We start from the raw sequence: 6,000 nt of genomic DNA, 5'->3' as shown, positions 1-6,000 counted from the left end.
ATGAGAAAGATATGAAAGAGTACCAGTGTCTGAAGTCGGTCGGCTGCGGCTTGTTGAGGGTCATGGTGCTGAACGTCGAGGCGAGGGACTGCTGATCCCAGGAAGAGGGCAGGCCCGTAATGGGATTGTAGAACCCCGGGGGCACCTGGGGCGCCTGTTGCCCTAGATAGGGCACTTGCTGCCCCATAAGGGGGGCCTGAAGGCTCTGGACCTGCAACTGCTGCTGTTGAGCATACAACGCCTGCTGCTGATTGAGGAGGGCCTGTTGCGCCTGTTGCTGAAACACCGATGTGGGCGCGGCTGGACAGGGAGAAATGGCGGCCTGCTGGCGAGGGCTCGGGTACATCGGAATTGTACTAGACCAGGAGTTCCAGAAGGAGGGCCAGGGACTGCTGGACTCTAGGGTGATGCCGGGAGCAGGGGCCTAGCCGCCAGTGGCAGGGGCCTTGCCGCCATTGCCACTGCCCTGCCATTGCTGACCGCCACACCGGCCCCTGTCCCCCTTCTGCTTGGAGGAGGGGCCCCCTTTGCTGCCCCCTTTGCTGCCCCCAGAGCCGGAATGCCTGGCAAACTGGTTGGGAGGCGCAGAGGGGTGAGAGGAGCCAATGTTGACGCCGGGGAGCAGCGCCGTGGACGGAGTCGAGGAAGGAGGTGCCATTGTGAGCTCCTCGAGAAGCAAATCGTTGCGGGCCTCCATGAAGGAGCGAAGAGGATGAGAGTGCCGGATGCCGCGGCCAACGGCAGCAAACTCCTCGTTGAGCCCGCGGATGATGTTGAGGACAAGGGTGCGGTCGGAGACTTGGTCACCGAGATCACCAAGGGTGTCTGCCATGCTCTTGAAGCGGTGGCAGTAGTCCATAATGGACAAGTCGCCCTAGATGAAGATCCGGAACTTGGCGTCGAGGTAGAGGGCCTGTGTCTCCCGGTTGCCGAGAAACTGCATCTCAATGGCGAGCCAGGTGGCACGGGCGGTGGTGCCGCGCTCGCCGCGATCCATGACGACGTCGACAAGGTTGGTGGCAATGGTGCCGTAGAGCCAAGACCGGACAACGCAGTCCATCCGGCCCCAATCAGGAGAGGCCAGGACGGGAACGTCACGGAGAATGTGATCCTGCAGAGAATACTTGCCGACGGTGAGGAGAAACTGTTCACGCCACCGTGAGTAGTTGTCGGCGGTGGTGTCGAGGACGACAGGGATGAGGCTCCAAATGATCTGCACGGCGACGGCCATGGGGTGGAGGTTGAGGACGGCGGCGGCTTCATGGAGCATCATGGCCTGGTGAGCGTTGGGTGCATGCTCGGAGAGGTCGGCGCTAGCATCCTCCTCGTCGGAGTCAGGTAGGGCACCCTTGCGCTCTTGGGCGGCGCGCGCTAGGGCCTTGCGTAGGCGGGCATCGGCGGCGTCACACTTCTGCGCGGCAGCGGCGGCCTCAGCCTCAGCCATGACGGCACGGGCGAGGGCCGCGGCGTGGGCTTCCTTGCAGGCGGCGTAGCGCTGAGCAGCGGCAGCGGCGCTAGCAACAGCCGCGCCCGTGGTGCCCTCGGCAACGGCGGTGTTAGCCGCGGCGGCGGAGGACTCGGGCGGCAGGGTGCCGGCCATGGAAGGCAACAGTGGTGGAGAGACGGTGCGGGAGCAGCGCCGACGGTCGGGCGCGCTGGGAGCAGCGCCAGCGGCGCGCTAAGATGCGGAAGGTAAGGAATCGGGAATAAACCGGACTTGTGATACCATGAAAGTAATAGGGATTGCGTGGAACAATAGATTGATTAGGGTATACAACATGTACAAATATATAGGCAACCCTTGGCGAGGTTTATAGAAACACAACCGACCAAGGGATAAGGCTGCCCATCCTAATCTATCTAGGGCACGGCAGGGAGCCGGCCTTGGCCTGGCGCACAGCTAGAGCCCATGTACATGCATGGCACATAAAACATATACACATCTTCTAACAAGGACCATGGACATCCTCAATTCCTCATGGTGGGTCAGTTTGTCGAGTTCGATGACCTTTGGCATAGGGTACAACACTTTGAGCTTGATGAAAGCACACCAGATCAGATTGAGTGGAAACTCATCCAAAACGGAGAGTTCTCGACCAAATCAGCATACATGGTGCAATTTCTAGGATCAATGGATACGGACCTTGACAAACTCATCTGGAAACCTTAGGCACCACCGAAATGCAAGTTTTTCATTTGGCTTTGCCTTTTAGCACCGGTTATGAACATCAAACCGTCTGGAGAAAAGGGGGTGGCCTAATAAGCTCGTGTGTCCTCTTTGTTCAGCGACCAGCGAATCACTAGTATACTTCCTTGTGCACTGTCGCTACAGCATCAAAATCCTACAAAATTTTATCAAATACATATCATTCACTAGTTCGACAAAAAAAAGCTTCATTCTGGAACAAGACAATAAGGATACACTAAAGACTACAGACGCTCCATATAGTGGACTTCAAGGAGTCAAGAATCCTATAGTAGAACAGAGCAAAATGACTCAATCTAACCGGATCAAAACCACCAATAATTCTAATATATGACTCAATCTTCTACGAAGATAACCTCAATGAGTGTGCCCGTTTGCGTTGGATCCTACCAGCTCTTTAGAATGTTCCTGTTGACCTTAGATTTCTCGACTGAAACCACATTGTTCATGCGAATTCCAAGTCTATGGAGAGCCACCTCCACTCCTCAAATACTAGAGAATAGTGTGAGCACATTCGTGCCATGTGCAGACACTGTTCTCTGGGATTGGAGGAGCGGAGGTGATACATCCATTGCTGGTATATCTACATCGTATTACGTGAAAAATGAACATAGGCTTCTTATTAGAATTATTGTCAAATTAGAGTGACATGAAACTCATTCTATTGCATACCATTAGCATACTGGAAATGCTGTAATAAAACTCTCCATTCTCCTCATTCTAAAAAATCAACAAGTGCTCCATTTGTAACGTAAAACTCATTCTAAAAAATGCACCATTCTCCTCATTCTAAAATTAATACTCTCCTCATTCTAAAAATTCAACAAATACTCCATTTGTAACATAAATCTCATTCTAAAAAAACTCTCCATTCTTCTCATTCTAAAATACTCTCCTCATTCTAAAAAAAATAAACAAATACTCCATTTGTAACATAAAACTCATTCTAAAAACTCTCCATTCTCCACATTCTAACTAACATACTCTCCATTCTAGCTACAAAACATAAAACATATAATACTAACCATGAGAGGAGAGAGTTGCTAACCTTTTCCTCCCCTAGGTCGAGTTCCTCCCCTAGGTCGAGTGAAGAACAAGCCTGAGCTCTCAGTCAAATGGTTGAGCTCAGGCTCGAGGAGTAAGAAGCAACTCATTTTATAGGATTACCTTTAGTATCGGCTGGTGGGTCGAGCCAATACTAAATAGTTGCATGTTAGTACCAGCTGAAGATACCAACTGGTACTAACATGCATGAACACCATTTAGTACCGGCTCCACTCACCAGCCAATACTAAATAGCTTCCTGGGGAATCTAGCCCTTGGCCACGCGGTCCACGTGCTGCCATTTAGTACCGGCTCAGACTCCAAACCGGTACTATAGCGGCTCCAGTGGCACTGTGCGCGACGAAAGGTACTAACGCCGGGCGTTACATGCGTTGGACGAATGCTCAGTTTTCCAGTAGTGGATGATCGCCACCGTGCACTTGGATGGCGGCGCTGGCGTATGACACGCAGGCAGCAGGCAGATCGTCAAAGAGATAGTCGATGCCAATATTTCCAGAAGAACATCGATCGACGTGGCGATGACTCCTGATCGTCAACGGATGGAGCTAGCCAGCAGGGTAGGCTGGAGGCACATTGATGCCTCCGTATTCCCGGGAATACCCAAGATTTTTCAGTAAAACTAAAGTATGTACGTGCTATATGCATGTATATATTTATTAATTGGAAGATACTCATCAATTCTTGTTTCCTTGGTGTGAAACAAATCCAATACTTGTAGCTTGGACCAACCAGCATCATCCGTGCTAAAGTCTAATTCGTTCCACCCAAAAGTGTGAACTCTTGTAAACACAACGGATTCTTTCACCATGGCTAGCATCGCATCCCGCTCAGGCTCAAGCTCTCACTTCTCCCTCTTTGATTTCTCCCAAAAATACATTCTCCTTTCTCAAATCTCTAACCCTGGCTGCAATTTTCCATCTTCATGCATCTTTAGACGGAGTTGCAGCGCACTTGCACGTAGTGGTGTCCCCGACAGGCAGCATCACGGCGACGGACCAAATAGGGTGGCACCTCTTGCAAGCTGTGGAAGCGCATCAGTGAGGAGTGAAACCAAGATTTCCGAGCTCTCATTCCATCCTGGCCCCTCTAATCTTAGCCTAATTAATTAGTCCTGCATATCTATCCATGCATTTTAAGATGGATATTCCTCGATGGCTAATTCTAGCCTTGTTTCCGCGATATCTACACACACGATGATTAGGTTGTGAAAAACATGTACTAAGATGAAGTTAGACAAAAGTTTACAAAGGACAACCCCCGTGGGGTCTACTTTAGACGAATATATTTGCCTATGAGTACGGTTTGAATGGTATAATTCTTTTTTAGCTGGGAATACCCAACTCTCATATCGTGTCTCCGCCACTGCAGCAGGGCGTTTCGAAGACTCGGATTCCAGGGGCGGAAGGGCACAAGACGCAAGGTGACAGGTGCTGGCGGCGACGGACCGACCGATCGGGCCGGGGAAAATGCCATCGCGTTCCCGCCGGCCGTAACGTTTGCTTGCGTGGTTGACGCGGCACGGCTGGTCTCCGGGCAGTACGTGCAGGTTACATGTGACAATGCGAGGTGAGCGCGACAGGATTGGCAACATCCAAAGATTTAAAAAAAATCAATGTGGCTATCCTGCTATGCACTTTAAAAATTATGGTGCTCTTTTAAAAAAAAAGAACGAAGGGTCCTTTTTATTGGTTTTATGTGTTCTTGGTCCATTGACAAAATGTTGAATTGTACATGTAGGTTTCCATTACAATTGTGGTGAGAGCTTGGTTGTCGAGGTGTATGTCATCATAATTTTGTTGTGCACAAGCGCCTGTAGCTCCATTATCACACGGACGTCCATTTAATTATAGTGTGATCACAACAAGAGTTTGTAACATCACAATCCAAACACAACTGTAGTCGAGAGAGTTTGATTCGGTAAAATATGAGATACTTTACCATTATCGTCACATTTGACAAGTAGTTACATTATTATGCACACGTTATAGTTAATTTAACATTTCATCAATGTTTTGCTACATAGTGTCATGATGTTGTTATAACTGCAGTACGTAATATTGTAAACAAGAATTATAATTATAATGCATTTCAAATATTTGGGCCATCCAACCAATACCATCGTGACCGCTAGCGCTAGGGTTCATTTCGTTTTAATTGTAAGCACAATTGTAATTGAGGAACATTTGCTCTAATCCATTTGATTTATTTCTCAAAATAGTTTAGATCAACATCTAATTTGAGAGTTTTACTATTATTGACACGCACGGGCAAGCACACATGTGATCGTGACTCTATAGTTGCATATAAGCATACATAGAACCGACATTTCTTACCCTATAAAAACAAGGATAGTATGATTATGCATGTATAGTAGTAGTCGTATTATCATGCAAATGCTATGCTCACCTTACCCAGTTACATTGATGTTGCGTTGCATGGTGTGTCTCAAAGATGTTATATATAATTGTAGTTACCTTGTTAACACGATTATGCTGAATCGTTGAGCCATGCAAGTAATGACTTAGATTATACTGAAATCACATTATTCATGCGAATTCCAAGTCTATGAAGAGTCACCTCCGCTCCTCCAATATCAGAGAATAGTGTAAGCACATTCATGCCATGTGCAGACACTGTTCTCTGGGATTGGAGTGGAGGTGGTACATCCATTACCGGTCCATCTGCATCATATTACGTGAAAAATGAACATAGGACTTCGTATTAGAACT

At 48.5% G+C, this 6,000-nt stretch overlaps 1 pseudogene; it reads right to left on the bottom strand.

Annotated features, from left to right (window-relative positions):
* Positions 1–424: 424 nt before the first annotated feature.
* LOC140221293 (uncharacterized) lies at positions 425–1,600 on the bottom strand (annotated as a pseudogene).
* Positions 1,601–6,000: the final 4,400 nt, after the last annotated feature.

Source organism: Setaria viridis, chromosome 1 (assembly GCF_005286985.2).
Source record: "Setaria viridis chromosome 1, Setaria_viridis_v4.0, whole genome shotgun sequence".
NCBI lineage: Eukaryota > Viridiplantae > Streptophyta > Magnoliopsida > Poales > Poaceae > Setaria > Setaria viridis.
Note: the sequence above shows the minus strand (reverse complement) of the source record. Positions and strands in the feature narration are given on the sequence as shown.